This window comes from Dasypus novemcinctus, chromosome 3, assembly GCF_030445035.2.
Source record: "Dasypus novemcinctus isolate mDasNov1 chromosome 3, mDasNov1.1.hap2, whole genome shotgun sequence".
NCBI classification, from domain to species: domain Eukaryota; kingdom Metazoa; phylum Chordata; class Mammalia; order Cingulata; family Dasypodidae; genus Dasypus; species Dasypus novemcinctus.
This window is the reverse complement of record NC_080675.1, coordinates 104,713,619-104,737,466: the sequence shown is the minus strand read 5'-3', so window position 1 is coordinate 104,737,466 and position 23,848 is coordinate 104,713,619. Positions and strand designations below refer to the sequence as shown.

Below are 23,848 nucleotides of genomic sequence, written 5' to 3'. Positions count from 1 at the left end.
TAAAAAGTTTCTATAACAAAGCTCCCCATAATCAGTAGCCATGCCTTGTCATCATCATTCACAATCTAGTAATATGCCGGATAAATGCACAGAAAATATGGGAATATAAAAATCTGCTATTTCTCTCTTCTACATAGCTAGCATTTTAAACTGTATTTTACAAGACACTAGTCTTTTTGATACTTATTTCCTCAGTTATTTTAATGACTTGATTCTATGGGTTTATATTTATTAGCACAGAGCTAATACACCCTCAATAATTATCTAATTCCCAGTATTTAAAGCTATTTAGTCTATTAGGTTTAGCTAGGAATCAATCGAATTCATAATTTTATGAAAATTTCCAAAATTCAATTTAGCAGAAAATATTTTTGGTGAATTTAATTTCTGCTTTCCCCATCAGATGATGAATTTCATGAGATAAAAGCAACAGTATCTGACTTTACTGCTGTATTCCACCATCTAGCATACCCAAATCCATACCGTTGTTATAGAAGGATGGGAAAAAAAAAAAAACAACACTCTAAGATAAGAGTTATATTCACCTTCATTATCCCAAGAACTTTTCTGTGGCTAACCAAGACTTCCTTCTGCTACAATTTCAGCCCACAAATACCTATAACACAAAAGCATAAGCAAGTGCAGACTCCTTTTGTTTTGAAGAAGTAAATGTTAGTGGCCTAGTCAGACAAGGTGAAGATATAGGAAGCATCCCTGCCTTCATTAACATAAATTTTAATTATTATTATTTATATTCGAGAAGTTAGAGGTTTACAGAAAAGTCATGCAGGAAGTAGAGTTTGCATATATCCCATTATTAACACCTTGCATTAGTGTGGTACATTTGTTACAACTGATAAAAGATTATAATTGTACTATAAACTACAGTGCATGTTTTACATTAGGGTTCACTGTGTTGAACAATCCTATATTTTAAAATCTTTATTCTAGTAATACATATACAACCTAAACTTTAGGTTTGCTTTTTCCTCAACATTCATTTTCACAAATCAGCTGTAGTCAGGAGATATTAGAGACAAGTCTTTCCTGACTGATTTGATCATATGGGGACACAGCAGCTCCGAGCCAACCCTGAAGAGAGTTAGAGAGTTCAGGACATTGTCTGTTTCTTCTTGGTGTGGAGAGTAAAGGGTCTGAGTTGTGGATACTACCTGGTTTACATCCTGACTTAGATAGTTGCTGGGTCTAAGACCTTGGCAGGGAACTTGCTTTCTCCAAGCCTGAGTTTCCTCAAGTACAAAATGAAAACAATAGTGAACCATCTTTGGGGCTTTTATAAAGGGAAGATGAGAATCTTCGTGGAAAGCATTAGCTCTAATATCTGGAACATAGTAAATTTTGAATACATGTTATTTTGAGTTACTGTTGCTACTGATATTATTAGAGTAAAAGACTAACAAATTCCTAATAAGTTTTTAAATAAGACCACCAATGTTAAGTGATAGGCATAAAACCGGGAAACATTTAAGCAATTAGAATAATCGATGTATGACAAACAAGCATTTATCCAGCCTTTCATGAGTTCTACACCAACTGACTAGAAGTAATTTCAAACTTCATTCAACTATGTAGTCAGAGTAATCTCTTTCTCTTCAGCCCTCTCTCTCCTCCTGCTGTCCCCCACCCCATCCACCTAGCCTTGATTTTCACCTAAATTACTGGCCAAGAATTTAAGTTCATATTAATGACTTGTTCATTTCCGCCACAACAAACTCTCTGCTGTTTTTCTAACTAAAACTTCTTCTAAGAATGTTAATACTCAAATAATTTTGCCCAATCCTATTGGATTGCTTAAGCAGGGTTCTTAACCTTTTTTGTTCTATGAACCCTTTAACTAAGTCCCCACTATACTGCACATTATTTAATAGATAAATCACACCTGTACCAATATGTCCCCACAAGGATAATGTTTAAAAATTTCAATTCAAGCTCATGGATGCCTGGTTAAGAACCCCTGGTTTAAAGACATGAAAAAGTTGCAAAGAGTGCACAGAGATAATATTCTCTTCATCAGACACCTTCATCTACAGTGAAGACTCTGTCTCCACATACTGTCATTTCCACCTCTCAACCATTGATTTGCTTAAGCTGCTGAAGCTGAAGCACATACCTATGTGTCATTTGGGTGGCTCTGATTTAATGAGCTTGTTTAAATGTAGTGGGTAGAGCACAAATTGGAGGGTTATTTAATGTCTCTGTACCTCAGTTTTCTCATAAGTAAAATGGGAATAGTAAAATCTGCTTGTTGTAACTGCCCTGAGGACTTAAGGCATTAATAGAAGTGAAACAACATACAGAAAAAATGTTATATAACTCTGCTATCATAATTATTGTCTCTTTATGGCCTGACAGATCACAAAGGCCAGTGACCACATCAGCTTGTGTTGATCTCTCTTCTCACTTTCCGGGACCATGCTCTATCTGTTTCTGGCAAAACAAATATCAAAATCCTCCTTTAACCCCTTCCAGCTGTCACCCTTTCTTTCTCACCCTGTCTCTTTTTCCTCACAGCAGAGCTTTGAGATAAAGTCTAATTTCTCATTTACTTTTCAGTCAAGTATGATTGGCTTCCCCCTCCGCTGTCCTACTGGAGGTACATTTTCACATTTGCTCAATATTTTTCAGTGGCTTTGCCTTCTCAGCCACATTTGTTAAAGCTGACTGTTGCCCAGGCCTTGAAATTCTCTCTGCCTTACTAAGTTTCTGAAATACTCCCCTTTGCTACTTGATTTTCCTGCTCTCTGCCCTCTCCAGTCAGTCTGTGGTCTCCTTTTCCTCCACTTAACTCAAATGTTCCCCAGGCATCTTCCTCACCATTTTTTTCCTCCTCATACAAAACAATCTCTCTGGGTGACTCTGTTTACTATATGCTAGTTACTTCCAAGTTGGTACCTGAAGACCAAAACTCCAACTGACCTGCCTATATCCTTAGATAGCTAACACAGACTCAATCCATCTGCAACTGAACTCATGATTGCAGGCCTCAATTTGTTCCTCCTCTGAAATTTCTCCTGCAGTTTACAGCACTATCCTCCCACAAACCTAGATATCATACTAGTTCCTTGCACTTTCTCCTTCCCAACATTCCACTTGCCAATGAATTCATTAAGTCTCTCTGATCCATCCATTTCTTTACATTCCCACTGCCTCGACCTTGTGTTGGGTTCTTTTCTCCTGGACATTGGCAAGAGCCACCTAATCCTCCTGACCACAGTTTAGTCTCAAAGGTTCCAGGGAGACTTTTAAAAAATACATGTAGATATTTATTCCTTAAGAACACTTCAATAATTACACATTACTTACAGATTTTCACTAAAATTTTTTATCAGAGACACACTGAACGCTCTTTGATCTGTTTTCTGCCTCCTTTCTCAACACTTTGGCTCATACATTTCCCTCAGATAAACCCTGGGTTCCAGTCTTACATAACTTTTTCACTCCCCCCAGAACCATGGTTTTACATGCATTTGGGCCTTTCCAAATGTTGCTTTGTCTTAATACCCTATCTTTGTGGCAAAAACTCAAGGTAAGGGGACAGATTCCATTAATGGCAGGCACAGATTCCATTAATGGCTTCCTTGCAAACTAGATTCACTGATATGGAGAACTACCGGATAAGAAGGAAAACAATGACTTTCCATAACTCCACACCAATATGCTGATATTATAGTAAGAAACCCTCTGACCACTGAAATTTAAATGACCCAAATATAAAAACAGTTTTGTCCTTTTGTTTCACAATTCTACTTGATCATTCCAGTTTTGTCCCGGTTGTGCTCATTAGCTTGGCATGACAGAGTAACTCAGCGTAATTATGGTAATAAGCACCTGATTCATTCCCTATCTGTCCATGTCCTATCAATTATTTCAAATTGTGCCTGGCTCTACTGAAAAATGAAGCATAGCAAGTCCATGCATAACATGAATTAAACCTTTGGGAAAGCTAGTTTTTAAGCCAACTCTTGACTCTTCTTCCTATTATCTTCTCTCTATTGACTTTGAAAATGAAACAATGCACTGTTTTCCCTTCTTTATCAGAATCCATAGCTGGAAAGACTTGGTAATGATTTGGGTCAGCCACACACAAAGAGCCAGAACTTTCTGTATGATAATCACGTACTCTCAGATAATCTTAGCCCAGGATCCTGGAAATCTTTATGAAATGGCAAGCCTAGTTCTCTGTAGTCAAATCTACAAGTGAGGTTGGGTCAGAAGAATTATAATGCTTTCAAACCCTATTGGCTCTTTTGATTCCCCTTTACTTTCACATTGAACATGGTGCTTATAAGTGAGAGATGAAACAATTACAAATACTTTATTCTTTTTTTTGATAAATGTTCTTTAGGACATATGGAGTGTAATGAGTTCCTCCATCCTGAAATCTGTTGTTTTCCTGCATTTACCCCAACACATCACTTGAAAAGAGAGAGGCACTAAGGTTTTGACATCTTTCTAGTCTTTCCTTCTTGGGAAGGTTTTTCTTACCTTCTTTTATTCATAGCTTGTTTTTCTATTGTATTCATTCTTACTTATATACTTTTTCCACCTGCAATAGTCTACTAATCTGTATTGATTTCCTTTTAAGCAAGATTCAAGCTCATGATCTTAAAAGAGCCATTTCAATTAAATCTACTCTATTTTAACCACTCTTTTTCTTCATCAGCACTATACATATCTGTCTAATGCAGTGGTTCTCAGCCTTGGCTTTCCATCAGAATCATTTGGAGAACTTTGGGAAAAAAAAAAAAAATAGTGATGCTCAGGCCCAGACCCAGAGATCCTGATTTAACTGGTCTGAGTTGGTGTTCTGGCAGTGGTAACCCTAACACTCCCTATAAGGGATTGCAGTGGGCAGCCAGAGCTGAAACCACAGCAACCACTCTTAATCTTTATTCTGCTCCAACACAGCAGTGTCTTTGGGCAATGACTCTTACAATGACCCTTCAAGGAAACATATGCTATCTGAAAAAGCTCCTTCCCAATTCTGATATGGCCCCATGAAGGGAGTATCCTTTCATCACCCATACTGAGAACAATTATTCTACACAGGAGATAATCCTAAATCCTTTGCAAAATATTCACGGCTCTGGAAAACCTGTGCACTCCCTCCTATTCTAGCCTTCACCTCAGGCACTTCCCCACACTTTGCCTGTGCAGTGCGACTACGGACACTAAATATATGATTGACTCCCACTACTTTATGCTTTTGCACATGCTGTTTCCCTTACTAAAACATCCTTTCTCTCCATTTTCACCTGAAAGCCCTGAAGGAAAATTCAGTCAAGTTTACAGTCGTCACCTTTTGGCTTAAACTTTTCTTAACTCTTCTTTTTGACAAAACTGCTCTCTTGTCTTTGTTGCCAAAGAACTTTCTAGCTTATTTATGTTTATCTTCTTTGCAAATCTAAAAGCTCTAGGAGGTTGGGAACCATACCATATGCATGTTCGAACTTCCAAAACATTGCATACTGCTTGGCTAGTTAGTGATCCACAAAGGCCTCTTGAACTGAATTTATTTTATTTACCTTCATCCATTCATCTTGACTTTAAGTTTCAAAAGGAACAAATAAATGAGAGACGTGGTTCTCTTCCTCTGTGATATGCCCATGTACTGCCTAAGCTAGAGGGCTTCATAATTGTTATTGTCTAGAAAATTCAGATAAAATATCCCGGGTATTTTTTTAATGTATTTCTAAAAAGTTGATATTTATCCCGTTTGGTTTCAGCAATTCAAAATACTTAATGCAGATAAGTGTTCCCTCTACAGAAAGCTCAAAGGTTGTTCCCATAAGTGTGATATACTATCCAGTAGAATGGAACCATATTTGTGATTCTAATCTGATTAAGAATTGGGCTCTAGGAACTCTTAGTCTCCTTGGGGGCTGCTCCTTCCTTCCTCTACCAAATCCTCATTATTTTTTAATATCCTCCACATTACCACTGCACAGAGATATCATCGAAAGAACACAATGTAATAATGAAACCCAAGCAACAGAGAGAATTTTGCTTGTCTGGTCCCCACAAGCATGTCTGTCAGAAAGAAGGTGGAAAAGTGTCTGCTGATGAAAGACATCATGTCGGTGCCAAGCACTATGGGAAAACTATCCATTAGCATTTTGTTGTTATGAACATTCTCTTCCAGTGGTGCTGCCAAGGCCAGTAAAAATTCAGGTTATCTGCTGCACAATTTGAGCAGGTCCCTTTTCCAGGGACTCTTCCCAATTCTACATCCTTAAGTCAGGCAAAGCTAGACAATCCCTGGGGTTGTATGGAAACACAACAAAGCCTTACCACTTCAGAAGAGTGCACTGTGAGCAAAGGGAAGGAAAAGGAAAGGGCACCCAAGATCACGAAATACCTGTAAGGGATAGGATTCAGTACTTACAGAGTGCTTAGTTAAGGCAAGTAGATGGTGATTATGTAACTTTGGATGTGAGCACTCAGGTTTTACTGTTTTATTTTGGAAGGTTGTGCAAAGTTTTCAATAACCCCCTATATAACTGGCTTACATTTGCTACTGTAAAAGAAAAACATTCTATATCAATGAAAATGACATTGGGTTTGATGAAAATGCCGTAAATTAACAATAACGGGTTTTAATTAACTATTAGCAATACTTTTTTTGCCCTTATCAGCAGTAAAAGCACATCATGTTAAAACTAAGGGGCCATCTCAAGGACACTCAAACATGAAGCACATTTCACATTGCTATAGTAAGAATTTGCTAGAAGGGGGAAAACAGAAACCGGGCAGGAAGAGAAGGAGTAAAAAGCAATCAAAATGAGAAAATAGTGTGTAAGTTGATGCTGAAACAAAACTCAAGGCATGCAAAGCTAGAGAGTACAAAAAATTACACACAAGTAACAAATGGTGCTCTCTTCATTAATTACATGCCCAGCTGATGCTCAGTGACGATAAGGAAAGAAATGGAACACTGAGTGAGGGTACCAGGCACTGTGCTAAGTACCTTCAATTAAACCTTGCAACTCTTGTCAATTAGATATTCTGGGATGAGGTAACTTGCAGAAGTCCCTATGGCTAGAAAATGCCGAGAGAATTGGAATCTTGTTTGTTTGATAATAAATTCATTTTTTTATTTCACTAACATTTTTAATTGATATCAAATGACCCTCAACGTGATAATGGCTAAATAAATCACAGTAATTCATAATTATAATTAATGACTAATAAAATTATTTACTACCTATTACTTCCAATGCATTTGTATCACATTAATACATATAATTATTGCAACAAACTGTAAGATTTCTGGTATTGTGGTTGCTTTCCCAATGAGGTAAGGGAGGGCACTAAAAAATTTAGTGAATTGCCAGTAAGAGAAGACTTAGCTTCAGACCTCAGTCCAGGTCTAGTGCTCTTTCACTCACCTTATTACAGATCCTCAGTAATTAATAATTCTTCACATTTTATACTCTTTAGGAAATTCGAACGTCAATGCAAAAACAGATATACCTTCTCAAAGATGCTTTAAAATTGTCCTCCACCCTCTAGAAAATAACTGGAGTCACTCGACAATTAAAAGATATGAAGTTATTTAGTTCCCACGTAAGTCATAGGAGAAGCATTGGACCTGGTTTCTATTTCCAGTTATCCCAGTCATTAGCCATTTGCCTTTATATTTGCCCTTAATTATTTACTTCCTCTGAGCTTCATTTTATTAATATTGAAAATGAGAGGTTTAAATTAGATAAACAGTGTTTCCTCCAGTTTTAAAATTTCTACCCTTAAGACTTTATCATATCTTTCTCTCAAATCATCCTTGAATACAGCTTACCTCATGAAAGTTTCCTAGGGGCTTAAAGCACAGTATTATCTAAGCCATATAAAGAAAGAGAACCAGCTATCATTATTAATGCAAATGTTCACACAAGGGCAAATGGACTCAGTAGAGTGCTCTGAAAACACACCAGCAGTTGAATATGCAAGTCAGATAAAATTGTACGTTATTTTCAGAAAGTGAGTTATTCTAATTTTTCAGTAATATACTTTTTGAAAATAACCAAGCAAATAAAATTATAGGCAATCATCCAAGGAAGTATGTGGAAAGTAAAATAGAAAAACCTTTGGACTCTGCATTGAAGTTCCTACTTGGGAAACAAAACAAGAACAAGCTGGGAGTTAGATGACTGTAGCCAGGGTGAATTTTGTGAAATAAAAGAAGTCACACAGGGAACTCTGATAAGGTTTCTAAGCTACTAATATCATCACATATAGTGGAATTCACAGAATGAATATACCTTGGGATAACACCATGGATATAATTTTCTGAGTTCATTTTTCCAAAAAGTATCCTAAATCTTACAAGCAAACCCAGAACTACACAGTTTTAGGCAATGAGCCAACATATAATTCTTTCTCTAACAGGAAAGAGAATTTGGAATTTTATGCTGTATTACTATTATACTACTGAATCTACAACTAGTCCAACAAGTTAGGACCCCTTCCAGAGTATGTGTGAGCTTACAAGCAACAGATGTTAAACCTTGATCCTTAGTACTGTGACAAACTGGGATTCTCCTAGTATTTATAGTAATCATTTTAATAATTCCCTCACAATTACTCACATACTTGTTTATAATGGGCCACTACCTATGGCTAAAGCCCAAATGTCCAACAGTACTATTGGGAGGGTATGATGTGGATTCCTCAATTATGTTTGTTCCATATAGCTCCCGAGTCTCTTTTTTTTTTTTATTAAAAATGGGTAGATATTAGATCATTTATATAACATTATCAAATGGGAGCAAAGGAGCAGGGGCCAGTTCCTGAGCTCTGGTATAAAAGTTACGATGAAATTTTATGCAATAGGATTCCAGGATTACTGACTAGAAAACAGTCTCTATATATTTACAAATGATATAGCACTATGGTAGGAAGGAGAAGCTTAGGGAAGGGCTTGTGACAAATTCCCTGCTTATGGGCATACTCTTCAGAGAAGTGGTGTACAAACCAGGTAAATTCTGAAGAGGTCTTTATTACATCAAAGGAAGATGAGATTATAGCCTCTCTACCTAATTCAAACAAGCATTTTCTAAGCATCTAGAATATACCAAAACTTGTGAAAAGTATCAGAAATAAGAAACAATCCAGTTTTTGAGCAGCTCACATTCTAATTGAGATTAGCGATATATTTGTGGGTTCCTTCTATTTTTCAAGACAGCTGAGATAGTGTAGGTTGTACAGTCTTTTATTTTATTATCTTATTTTAAAAATTATTATTCAGACATCACTTTTTTCTTGACATCTGAAGAAAACCAAGGACCATACAAGTTCATCCCAGATCCTCCATGTTGCTTCATCACACTCCAGTATGAAGCCACTCCAGATTCAAACACTTAGAACCAACCTTGCTGAATGTGTTTTCATGAGTAAGCAAGATGGTATTTGTCATCCTTTCTTCATTATTTGAACAAATGACCAATGATGTGTGCCTAGGCCACAACCACCTCTTCCTTGCCATTTCAAGACTTCCCAGAGATGAGTCACTAGATAAATCTGCCATTGATTGGGTTTAAGATCGCAGCCTAATCAACAAACATGAGGGTTTACATGGTTTTCATTACGATCTGGGCTCTGGCCTAGGACACCTCCTCTAGTGGAAGCTAGGAAGGAGGAAGTCTTGAATTTCCAAAAAATTGCTCACCGCAGCCAAAAGGCATACTCATTGTAAAATATATACGTTCAGAGTCCAGAAGAGGCTCACAAAATTGAGTATGGTCTTCATTCCCTAAATAATGAACCAAAGGAGAAACAATTCTGCTATAATCTGAAAAGTTGGGTCAAGTAATAGAAAACAAGGGGGGGGGTGGTGGCAGTTGATAGAGAAAACACTAAAATAAGGGTCAGAGTGCTTGGATTTAGTTCAGCCTGAGGTGGTTGTTTGACCTTAAATTTGCTTCATTATCTCTGGCTCTCATTTTTAAAAAATCTGTAAAATTAAAAAAGACCAGGAGTTTTACGAAGAGTGTCTCTAGAGACCCATGGAGGTATTTCAGCAAACACAATTTTTTTTTCTCTTTTTTAAAGCTTTATTTTAAAAGAAGTTTTTTTTTTATTATTTTTTTAAAATTTAAATTATTTATTTATTTTTAAAAATTACATTAAAAAAATATGAGGTCCCATTCAACCCCACCGCCCCCACCCCCCACTCCCCCCACAGCAACACTCTCTCCCCTCATCGTGACACATCCATTGCACCTGGTAAGTACATCTCTGAGTATCACTGCACCCCTAGTCAATGGTCCACATCATAGCCCACACTCTCCCACGTTCCATCCAGTGGGCCCTGGGTGGCTCTACAATGTCCCGTAATTGTCCGTGAAGCACCACCCAGGACATCTCCTCGTCCCGAAAATGCCTCCACATCTCATCTCTTCCTCCCATTCCCCAAACCCAGCAGCCACTATGGCTACCCTTCCCACACCCATTCAACATTTTCTCTGTGGACATTGGATTGGTTGTGTCCATTGCACATCTATGTCAAGTGGGGGCTTAGATTCCACATGGATACTGGATGCACTCCTCCTGCTTTCAGTTGTAGACACTCTAGGCTCCATGGTGTGGTGGTTGACCTTCTTCAACTCCATGTTAGCTGAGTGGGGTAAGTCCAATAAATCAAAGTATAGGAGCTGAAGTCTGTTGAGGCTCTGGGCCTGGGTGTCATATTATCAGTCCAGAGATTCAAATCCCCTAAATATATCTAAAACCCCAGCACCAACTACAATTCCATTAAAATAGCATGCAAGTCTTGTGAAAAGAGATCACCTCTGAGTCCAATTCCATCACGCAGAAACATCAGCTCCAGAGAAGGGCCATCTTCCATGGCAGTGAATCCCATCTGCCATGATCATAGAACCCGTGGGTCTCTTTATTCCTCAAAAGAACCAATACCTGGGATTGTATCTACTTTATCTGTCAATTTTAATTTATTTAAAGCTTAAAAACAACTGACTTTAAAAAATGCACTCAACTGTTATACCAAAAGTTTACACATTTGGATACCACCAGCACAACTACTCTTAGGGTAACTTGCCTTTCTGGAATAACACATTTCCTTTGCCATCTCTCTGGATCTATTTCAATGTCTTGAAGGCTATTTCATTGATTAAGAAAGTATTAACTCTGCACTGATCTTTTACTTCAACTTTTCTCTTTTTCTTTCTTTTGTTCAGGCTTGTGCATATCCCTGTAAGAATATACTACTTTAGCACATATGTACCATATTCTCTTGGGCACCACCAAGGCTCAGGCTCATTTGTTCTTTGCTTGCCCCAGTTACGGCAAAATAGTTGTGTAACAACAAATAAACACATCATTATGTAGAATAAAATGATTTTAGCATTAATTTCATACTGGGTACTTTTTGACAGAGTAACGCTTATGATTATTTTAAAATTTAAGCAATTTTAATTGTTACTTAATCAAACATAAAAATTTCCTGAAATTTATGTTTCTATCTTAGGAATTATTTTAACTGAACAGAACTCTGAGTTATGAAGGAAATTATATTTTAATGTAACTATGTAATTTGTAAAAAGTGATTTTCAGAGATTTTGTTACCAAAATATAATACAGAAATGAATTGGATATTGTGGTTAATCTAAGACCCAATCGACAAAACTCCTAACTTCAAAATTTTTTAAAGATGCTTTTTATTTATAAAGCATCTTTATGAAAATACAGAGTAACTTTATGACCTTGGTTTAGGCAAAGAGTTCTTATATGCCATTAGAAACATGATCTATTTTAAAAATTGATAAATTGGGCTTTATCAAAATTAAAATGTTTTGCTTTTTATAAGACACAGTTAAAACAATGAAATGCCAAGTCACAGACTGGGAGAAAATATCTGCGAAACATGTATCTGACAAAGGACTTGTAAACAAACGAATGAACTCTATTAACACAATAAGAAGAAAACAGCTTCTCCAAAATGGGTAAAAACTTTGATCATATGATTTACCAAAGAAGATATATGGATGAGATATTCAACATCATAGGTCATTGGGGAAATGAAAATTAAAGTCTCAGCGAGGGAAGAGGACTTGACCCAATGGATAGGGCATCCATCTATCACATGGGAGGTCTGCGGTTCAAACCCTGGGCCTCTGGTGACCCGTGTGGAGCTGGCCCATGCACAGCTCTGATGCGCGCAAGGAGTGCCCTGCTACACAGGGGTGTCCCCAGCGTAGTGGAGCCCCACGCGCAAGGAGTGTACCCCAAAAGGAGAGCTTCCCAGTGCAAAAGAAAGTGCAGCCTGCCCAGGAATGGCACCACACACACAGAGAGCTGACACAGCAAGATGACACAACAAAAGACACACAGATTCCCGGTGCCGCTGATAAGGATAGAAGCGGACAAAGAAGAACACACAGTGAATGGACACAGAGAACTGGTGTGTGTGTGAGGGAGGGGGGGGGGCGGTAGGGAGAGAAATAAATAAAAAAAAAACAAAAACTCGGTGAGATACCAGTACCCATGTATTAGAATGGAGGAAGGAGGAGTGAATGGGAGAGGGATGGAAAGACTAACTGGCCAACCTGATAAAACCAAGTGCTGGAGAGGATGTAGAACAACTGAAACTCTCCTACATTGCTGGTGGGAATTAAAAATGGTATAGAAACTTTGGAAAACCATTTGCCCATTTCTCGTGAAATTAAATATATGCTTTCCATATGACCCAACAATTCCACTCCTAGGTATTTCCTCATGTGAAATAAAAACTTACATTAACACAAAAATCTATATGGAAATGTATTTAGCAGCTTTATTAATAGTCACTCAAAACTGGAAGCCACCCAAATTTACTTCAACTGAGGAAAGGATAAACAAACTGTGGTGTATGCATATTGTAGAACTCTACTCAGAAATAAAAAGTTATGACTACTGGTAGATACAACAATGAATCTCAAATGCACGATGTTAAGTATAAGAATGTAGACTCAAAAGGCTACACACTACATGACTATATTTATATGGCATCCTGGAAAACTCAAACTATGGCGATAGAAAATACATCACTGATTGCCAGGGGCCAAAGGTCAGGGGAGGAATTATGTTAAAGGGACTCAGGGAAATGTTCTGTGGTGATAGGATGACTCTGTGCCTTGATTGTAGTATGGTTATGTAACTGAGTTTATTAGAACTCAGAAGTATATTAAAAAGGTGATTTTTTTACTGTATGTAAAATTATATCTCAATTTAAAAAGCTTCTTAAGGATTCAAGTAATAATAAGTAAGAGACCTAAATTTAAAACTAAAATAAATTCAAACTAATAAAATGCTACTTATCAGTTGGGCTTCTGTGGTAGTTTGAGTCTTTTATGGACCCCAGAAGATTATTTCCTTAAACTGCTCCATTCTATGGGAATGAACCTATTGTGAACCTTTGATTAGATTAGATCCAGTTAGGCCTGTTTGATTAGATTACTCCAGTAGGGCTTAGCCCAGGATGGGTCTTAATTCTCTTACTGGATTCCTTGATAAACTGGAATAAGCAGAGCCACAGAAACAGAGAGAAACCTCCAGAAGCTGAGAGCAAAAGTCCTGGAAGCCAGAAGCTAAAGCAACAGAACCTGGAGAAGGAGGCAGAGACCAGAAGATGCCACTGTGTCCTGATCACCCACAGCTGTAGCTTGGGGAGAAGCATCTCCTGATGATGCCTTGATTTGTGACACTTTCATGGCCTCAGAACTTTATAAGTTAATAACTTCCCGTTGTAAAAGACAATCCATTCTGGTATATTGCTGTGGCAGTTTGATATTATTTATGAATTTGAAAAAGAGATATAGATTATGTTTGTAAACTGGCCTGTTCCTCTGGGCGTGATAACCCTTTGATTGTAATAGATTCACAGCTGAGATGTCTGAGTAAATTATGTTAAGCTTAGGGCTTTGATTCAATCATGTCATTAGAGTGCAACTCAGTAGTAAGTGCCAATTCCCTTGTTGGGCTGATAAAACAGAGTCTCACACAGAAGTAGATACACAGAGAAGAACAACAGAGAGGAAGAGACTCAGCTCATCAGATATGGCAGAGGCCCCTGGAAGAGAGATGAGCCTAATAGTCTAACAGCTGACCTTGTGAAGAGAGCAGAGCAGCTAAGCCCAGAAAGAAACAAGCCCCTGGCCTTATGCCAGCCTACAGCTGAGACAGAAGAAGCTGTGACCACAGAGCCTTAAGAGGAAGAAAGAAGGCTGAACCCTCACAAATGTCCTGGGCCATCTTGCTTCAACACATGGCAACAGACTTTGGGTAAGTAAGTACCTCTTATGGTAACTGAGTTGGACTCTTTAGGGCCTTGTGAGTCTAAGCTTCTACCTCAAATAAATACCTTTTATAAAAGCCAACAGATTTCTGGTACTTTGCATCGTACTCCTTTGGCTGACTAATACAATTACCTTGGCAGCCTTCAAGCAAACTAAAACAGCTTTCAAGCAAGATTTTGGTTGCACAAAATCTTTCTTTGCTGAAAAAACAAACTGCCGTAAAATAAGAGTCCCAAAAACATTTTTAAAAGTCCCTGTGTCTTAGAGCTCTGACACACACATCCAGATTTCCTGAGGTAAACATTTACCTTTTCCCTTTATGATTGCTAACTACATTTTTACTCCTCTGTACCACTTTCCAGAGCCCCTGTTTTCTAGAGCAGGGCTGGAATGGGCTGAGTGGTAATCACCTAAGATGATGCTACCACTTTCAGCATCATTCTGACATTGCAGCTCTGTGGAAAAATGGCCGGGGGAGTGAGTGAATGACTGAAAAACTCAGTGTTAGAATGCTACACTGCCTTTACACGATGATGTCTCCTTCCCTCCACTTTCTCAAGATCTATTTTCTATCACATTATTTTTGATAAATCTGATTTTCTTTAGTAGTTGATTATTAAATGCTTTAAGTAAAAAAGATTCTAATATTCTAGTATCCTTCTATTCCTAAGTCAAGAAACTTTTAAAGGGTTTTCTTGAGTAGTAATCCCTTTTCTTAAACCAGTCTCCAATACAAGGATCAGAGTAGTAGATTAAAGGAGTGCCCTGGGTTTTTGGTTTTCTTTAAACAAGAGATTCACGGTTGTTTTTTTTAATTATAGAGAATACGACCAATCAAAAAAAGTCTGTTCCATAGTGCAGTTAGAACAGTTTCCTTCAATAAATATGGGGTATCCAAGATGGATATTGAGTATTACTCTATTAGGACAATAAACTAAAAATTCTCCCTCAGGTTCCCTTGTCTTGCTTCTTAATATATTTTTCATGAAAAGTGAAAGAAAATCAGAAGTAACATCTTCAGCACAAATTAAAAAATACACAGACTGGAAAACATGAGAATTTATGTAATATTGACTATTACCAACAGCAACTGCTTGAGTTTCTAATGCCTTGTTAGTCAGAATTTATCAGTGCAATCCATACATGCCCTATGCATAAGTTTATATATATGTTTAGATGGTAGCCATAGAGAAAAGACTGAGCACATTATGGCGAAATAAAATTCAAACTTTCTTCCATATAAATTGTATTTCATAAGAACCACATACCATGAAAACACATCAAAATTAAACTAGCACTGTATCCCAAAAGAAATAAGTTAGTATATCACACATAAGAAATGTAATGATGCTTATGTTGAGATTTTTCTCAAGCAATTTTCTACATATTCATTGACATGTCTCTCTCTTGCTTTTCTATCCTACTTAAAAAGTGCTCAAGTCCTCCTTCTATCTGCCCACAAAACCCAGAACATTCATTTTAATTCTGCCTCTTCCTCAAGATAACATCTTCCACTATGTACAATGACAAACACCGTTTCAAAATATTTGTAATTACCTATTACCTTTGCATCTTTGCCAGACCCTCTGCAATTTCTCAGAAAGCTGACTTAGGTCCTTACGACTCTAGTGAAAATGATGTTCATGAAAATCTCTAATGGCTTTCTAAATTACCCAATTCAGTGGCTTTTCCCTCATTCTCCTGTGGAACTCTGCAGTGCAACCTAAGAATGACTTCTCTTGGCTTCTTTGAGAGAATGCATACTGGTCCTCTTCCTACCTACTGTGCTCCTTCCCTTCTCTTCCTCTTTCCATCTTATAAATGTCAATTTTATGAGGACCCATGTTTTTGTTTTGTCTACTGATGTACCCCTAGAACTACAAAGAGTGTCTGGCCAATAGCAAGCCCTTGGATATTTGTTAAATAAATGAATGAATTTTCCATGGTCCCTCCCAGACCACTTAGAAGTTTTTAAAGCTATCCTACCTATGATGACTGGGTTCAGTTAGCAAAAAGAAGGTGGAAGAAACTATTGAGTGGCTCCCACATAAGGCCTCTCATATAGATTTTTAAAAACCCTCTGATTTGTATGATTATTGCTATTATCATCACTTTACAGAGGGGGAAATCAGGCTCAGGGGTGTCATAGCTGATAGGTATATAACAGATTGAGACCATGTTCTTTACAATTTCATGAAGCCCTAGTGCTCATAAGTGTACAGCTATGGTCAGTCTCCATTTTTTTTTTTTCTATTCAAAGGTCCTCCTGATTGAGCTCACTTACAAGTACACACAGGGGGAAGCAGATGTGGCTCAAGTGATAGAGCTTCCACCTACCATATGGGAGGACCTGGGTTTGATCCCTGGGCCTCCTGGTGAAAAAGAAGAAGAGAACATGCCCACATGGTGAGCCAGTGGTCACATAAGTGACTGTGTGGTGAGCCAGTGCCCCACGCCAGTGAGTCATGCAGCAAGATGATGCACCAAAAAAGAGAGACAAGGGGAGAATCAAGGTGAAGTGCAGCAGAAACCAGTAACTGAGGTGGTGCAATTGACAGGGAACCTCTCTCCCCATTAGAGGTCCCCAGGGTTGAATCCCAGTGAATCCTAGAGGGGAGAAAATGAGAAGACAACAGAGACAGCAAAAACAGCAGGGTGGGAGGAGGGGAAGGGGGGGAAATAAATAAATCTTAAAAAACAAACAAACAAAACAATAACAAAAAAACAAACAAACAGATATGCACAGGGTCTTGGAAGGAGCTGAAAAATGAACTGACCCCAAATGAGTCAAAATTAACACCCTACACTAAAGACATGAATCATGTCATCTTTGTGAATACATGCCACATTGTTCCTGGTGCGGATTTTGTACTCTAAATAAATATCTGTTTCAATATCATTAAGGCACCTATGAAGGTGTTTTATTCCATGTGTACCCAAGCATTAAGAATTAACTTTCAAATTAACTCACAGTGATTGGAAGAGGAGTCATGGAAATGAGCAACAAAAAAGAGCCCTGAAAAGACACCTGTGATAATGTGGGTTATTTTCGTGGTAGACAGGCTCTTTTTCAAATTTTCTGTACATAAGCAACCAAGCTTACTGAACATCTCCAGTTATGGATTCATCTAGGGAAGAGGCAGGAATGTTTTTGGAGTATTTGGAATACTTGCAGTTCAGGATGTATATGGGTTGACAGAGTACAAGTGATAAAGTACATCCACACCACCTAAATTCATCCTCTTGGAAATGACAGTGGGACTTGGCATAATGATCTTTCTGAGAAACCTGAGAAATCCAAAACCTCCACAAAGAAGGTTCCCTGACCACAGGGCATTGATACCCATCATATTTTAAACAGTTTTGGCAAAGCATCACATTGATTTATTTCAGCTCACAGGATCTGGTGTAATATTTAAAAAAACAGATATCTTCTTTGTGTAAACAGGGATTAAGAAAAATGTAAATCCCCCAACTAGTTTATTTTTTTTAAAATAGGGATTTTAATTATATATTTATAAATCTTGGGTGCTCAATGCCTTCAGCAGTTAAGATAAATGGAATTTGGCAGAACATTTGTTCTGATTACTAGATGTTTAATGATACTTGGAACATGAAGATGCATGTGAAATTATAGCCTCATATGATGTACAAAGAATAACTTTGGAAAGGATCAGATCTCATTCTGACTTTATTTTTTTTTCCCCTGGAATAAAGACAAATCACATTCTTGTTTTTCTTCCACAACCCCTCCCCTCAGAATAAACTATATTACTTTTGATCGATAGTCATCTCTATAATTTGTGCTTTTCAAAGGATAATTGTTACAGGAATTACATATTTTAGTTTCTTCCAGTAATTGGAAGATATGAATTTAAATCAGTATTATTTCCTAACTGATCAAATATGGAATATAATTCATGAAATATTTTCAAAAGGAGTGTGTAAATAGTCTATGCAACATTTAATGGCACTTCTAATTCAGTTCCAGAGACAGTTATAGATGGCTATAATTTTTTCTCTTCAGAAATTTTTCTAACGCTGCACATATTAAAGTGAAAAATCAGAGGCACATTCCCTGGAAACTGATGCATGATTTCTCACAAGACATTCAAGGTCGATGGCAATAACTCAGTATATAAGTTAATGATGACACAGAATCAGCTGTATAATGTCAAAATCAAACCATACAACTGATTCAGTTTTTCACACCATCAACATGTTGCTGTTTTATGGAATGTGTTTGTCAGATGAGAGATTCTATGAGCCAGTTTTGTTCCATGTACCCTTCTTGAAAAAATGAACTGGCTCAAGTATCCCACTCCAGTCATCTATTCTAAATAATTACCAACTACTTACACTCTAAATATTTAGATTACTAGGAATCTCAGTGTTGGAACATCACCTTTCCCCTCCTGCACATGAGAGCAGCAGGCGGCTTTCTGACTGCATGTCCTTGGACAAAATATTAATATAACATATGAAACTGATTAGAATAGTTGAGGTGTTTGAAAGAAAGGACTTTTGATTTTTAAAAAGATAGGCATGGAGATTATTTTTCTTGGTCCAAATTTGTCTTGTTCAAACACACCCCCCATGTCAATTGTAGTTTCCAAATGTGAAAACAAATGCTATTTTCTTCTGAACCATTTTTTTATATTTTTCTTTTATGTGTTTTTCAGATTCATAGTAACGTAATACAGATAAGAATAAAAGTGTAGAACTAAATCCAAACATGGTGTATCTGTCAGGAAAACACTTAGCAGTCCAGTACTAAAAGTTGGAGCCCATAGAGGGAGAAATAGTTGTCTTTCAGCATCTCTAGGTATAATTGGTCTTAAAAGCTTATTTCTGGTTTGCTGTACAAAAATCTTCTAATACCATTTGCAGCTTCTCAGTAGCAGTGTTTTTAAAAATCCTTTATGTGTGGTAATTGGTCGCAGGACTGGGAGAAAAACATGAAATCACTCCAATAGGTATTTCTGAGAGCTGGCAGCCTCTATGTCTCTCTATCTCTCTCTCTCTCTTTTTCTTTTTAGGTAGTTTGCTAATCATCAAGGAGTGAGTGATGTTGGAATCCAAGGTTTGAGTATGGGTCACAATAGAACAGTCAATCTAGACACTAATGCTTATCTCACAAATCTAGAAAATCTGGTCTGAGTATTATAAAATCAACTCCCAAGGTCCTATTTATAAATCTTGGATGCAATTCCAAACTTGCACAGATAAAGAGCAAGGAAAAGAAAAACAGGAAAGTGTTAGATAACTCTGACCTCAAAAAACAACAAAGTTGAAACTGAATTAAATACTTGAAAAAGGTAGCCTTCTTCTCCCCCAATTATTTGTAAATGTGTAACAGAAAAAGGTTCAATTGTGTTCATATGTCTGAAGATTTTTATTATAAACATACCACTTTAAACCCCAAAGAGTATATTCTCAGCACCACTCACCATTATGGGCTGACAGTTTTTCTGCCCAGCACTTAAATCACGTAGTTTACACTCCTCCATCTTTGGCAGAGCAATTTCCCACACAGTGTAAGTAATGGAGCACCGCAATGGGAGACCTGGCTCCCAGCCATGGTGCCCCTATCAGCTACATGCTACATGCTCTTGGGCTCTGTTATTGAGATCTAGGGGTAACCAGACAGTGACTCTCAATGGGTGGTCATCACTCTCACCCCAAGTGACCATCCTTGCTCATAACGAACCCTGAACTCCATTCCTGTTGGGGGCATGTTGCTTCCCTTAGTTGCACTGAAGAAGAAAAGGTTGAGAACCATTAAGCTAGATTCTAAGACCAGCTCTTTGACCCTTCAGTTCCTCATCTATAAAATGAAAGCATTTACGAGTTATTTCAAATTCTTATGCGTCCATGTTGCTTTCACTTAAACTTATACAAATGATCGTTCAACATAAGCTGTCTGAACATGCAATATCTGATAAACATGCATCTAAGCCAACTGAAGATAAATACATTCTCCAGGAGAAAATAAACTGGCAAAATATCTTTTTATGCATCTTCTGAGAACAAAGATTTTCTAGTACAGTTCTCCTATGCCTCTGAATTTGAAACACACCACATACCTTTAACATCACTTAATTTAAACCCAGATGCTGTAAAGGGAAGAAAATAAAAAAGAAAACCAACCAGAGTTTAATTTATGCATTAATATATGTACTACTGTGATGACAGATTCAAGTGTTTTCAATTGAAAGTGTTTTCAATTGAAAGTCCATCATGTGCTCAGCAAAGTGGGTAGAAGTGAGGGAGAGGGTACCTTTGCTCTCATAATTATAACATGAGAAAGAGTCTGTGAATGCCTAAATTGGACATAAAGTCTGAGATTTCAAAGGCGGGAGCTTGGGAAATCAGGGATGGTTTCATGGGTAATGTGGCATCTTTGCTAGACCACAAAGAAGTGGTATGAGCAGAAGTTTTGCTGATTGTGAGCAGTGCAAGTGAAAGAAAAAGTCGTGGAGATGGGAAAGTACATGGAAAGGAGAGTGGAAGAGAAAACTAGGAAGATGAGTTGCAGTCTGACTTTAGACTGAGAGTTTGAATTACCATGCTAAGGTCTTTGGACTTAATAAGCAATAGTGAGCTGCTTAGAGGTGTTCAAGAGACAGGAGCAACAATCTGTAGTTAATTTGTAACATGGTTTCAATATAGGCAAGAGATGATTAAGGCTTAGATTAGGATGATGGCAGGAGGGTGCCTAGGAGCAAATGCACATAAGGAATCATGGAGTAAAAATTAATGTAATTTGGCAACCAACTAGAAGCAGAAGCCAAGGGTATAAGGGTTGTCAAAAATACATCTGAAGTATTTGGCCTGGACTTTTAAAAGAACAGTGGGACCTTAAATACACAGGGCAAATAAGAAGTTTTGTATTGTGTTTCTATTGGGTGGGGTCACATGAAGGTCACATGAAGTCAACTATACAAGATCGTAGTCCTTTCAACTGTGAAACAAGAATTTTCTGATGATCTTGGCTTTGAAAATTTTAAGTTTGGGATCTTAAAAATATATCCCAGTGTAGTTTTCCAGCAAAAAGTTAGAAATGTGGAACTGGAACTTAGGAAAAAGTTAGAATCCAAATAAATAGGTCTAAAAGGCCTTTATATAAAGATAAAAGCCCTTGTATAAAGAGGTAGCAGAAAATGAAATCTTCAAAGGTCTCAAGATCATGTTTCAGTGGACCCAACATTTGGGGGTGCTACAGAGGCAGGATTGAGGGAGGGCAGCAAGGAAGATGGAGACATACACTTAGAGGAAGAGGAAAAGTAACAGGATAGTTCAGTGTCCTAGATGGTGAGGCAAGAGATTGAAGATTTCAACACTGTCACAAGCTCTAGAATCAGGGCCACTGAAGACTTATAAAGGGGTCCAAACCATTTGAAAATTACTTTATATGTAGTCTTGTGAGCTGTTTCAGTAGGGAGGTAACAGAAGGGAAATGGTAGGAGAATCAGATGCATGCAAGTGTTTGAGAACTTTGCCAGTGAGAAGACAGAGAAGGGATAGAAGCTCGAGGAAGCTGAATTTCTATTAGAAATGGAAAAAGGCATCTGCCAGAGAGAACCATGAATAAGAAAAAGCACAGAAGAGGCAGTAGAGAATGATATCAAAGAAACAGTGTGGAAAAATACTAAGTCCCTTACTTTCTTTTCCTATGCAGTGGAGCCAAAGCTAAAACCTAAGTAAAGAAATAAAGGTGTTAATAGTTCATTGACAAAGACATGCATTTTTATTTTTTTCTTTTTTGTCTCAAAAGAAATACTCCTTTTCTTCCCAGGGATAATATAACCTCCTGGATGGTTCCATGATTTCACCCTCTTCCACATTCTCAGGAACATTTCCTTATCCATTTACTCCTCTCTGGTTGGCTGCCACCCTCCACGTACTCAGGTCTTCTGCTGAAAATGTTAGACTGTTCAGCCTGGTTTCATCTATAATCTGGGTCAAGGGTAATCACTAGACAGTACCTTCACAAATATGACCTTATTTAATCCAAACAACACTGTGATAAAGGTAGGATATTCATTTTATGGATTGCCCAAAACCATAATCCTAGGAAGTATCAGGGCAATGGCTCAAGCCCCTGTCTTCTGATTCTCAGTCTTGTATTCTCTCTACTGTGCAGAGCTGTCTCTGGATACTTGTCAATATACAAGCAGTAGAGAGTTTCTGTCTAAACATTATAAAGTAGCTGGGTGGCTGTCAGAGACCCAATTTTAAATGGCTGAAATAGCTTGATAAATTGTGTAAACATTTTATGGTCCTTCCATCAGACACCAAAATTTATTATCCCATAATACAAAGAAGAACCAAAAGAAACCATCCTAGAAGGGCAAATAATGCAGAGGCGATGGCCTCTTGGCACTCTAAGGCCACAAGCGTTATATGGATCCAATAAGAAAGCTGCTTCTATGAGCGAGAAAACAATCTCTTGATCTCACAAAATGTTTTTGGACACCTAAAGGCTCTTTAATTACTGTGGCTGATTAAAATGAAAAGCTTAAACGACTAAAATGTTCTTTTTGATGAGTTTTTGCCGTGAACTATGGACCTTGTAGTCCAGTGGGATTCCAGCCCTTTGATCCTGGGCACTCACATAAATTCAGGGTCATAAAACAACATTGGATTTGATTTTACTACTGTGGCTGATGTTGCCAGATTTGTAATGCAATCTTGTTTTCTCCCCTCCTCATTTTTGTGTCCATCCACCACAGTTTTATAGCAAGAGGAAAAGAGTTTCAATTTGTTTTTGGCAATCAAGCTTCAAGATTAAGCCATTTATCTAGAATGGAGGAATTCCACAGAAAAACAATGATACTGTATTATACACCTCAACATTGGAATCAATGTTATTTAATGTGCTGAAATAAAATATCAATAACAAAATCCCCTTTCTACTTTTAAAAAATAGATTTTTACTATTCTAGGTGGTTAGAAGATGATGTAGCTAAGAATAATAATATGAGTAGGAAGTAGGAGAAATATGGTCAGGTTCAGAGTTTATAAGTTTCTAGCAGGACTAACAGAAGAGAAATTGAATTTGTACTATAAAGGGCCTATTAGGGAACAATAATACTATTAATTTTATGAAGGCCTGTTTCATTAAAACAAAAAATAGTGGGTCTGAATTATTTTTTATGGAGTGAAACATCAGCTTGAACTCAGAAAGAAGGATGATATAATTAGCCTATTTATCAGACTAGGCAATACTAATTTAAGTTGGATTAACAGTTTTCACCAATTTCATTTTTCATGCAGTTTTACCTCACCAAGCTTGTTCTATATGCAGCATGGGGCACAGAAGTCACCACACTCCTCAACAACGCTAATCTGAAAAGAGAATCCCCACAGACTCTATGTCTCACTCTCCTATGGGCAGTGCCTCATATTTTTATCCCTTGCTTAAGGCCCCAGTGAACATTTCAGAGGGTGATCAATACAGAGGAATATAATTCCATCATCTATCCACTTCCTTGTCTCTTGGTGTGACTATATTAGATTGAGCCATATGAAATTAT

General features: G+C 37.5%; 1 protein-coding gene across 3 annotated transcripts in view; it reads right to left on the bottom strand.

Moving 5' to 3' along the window:
* Window positions 1-23,848, bottom strand: part of FMN1 (formin 1) — a 451,599-nt gene that overhangs the window by 208,468 nt on the left and 219,283 nt on the right. The window lies entirely within an intron of this gene.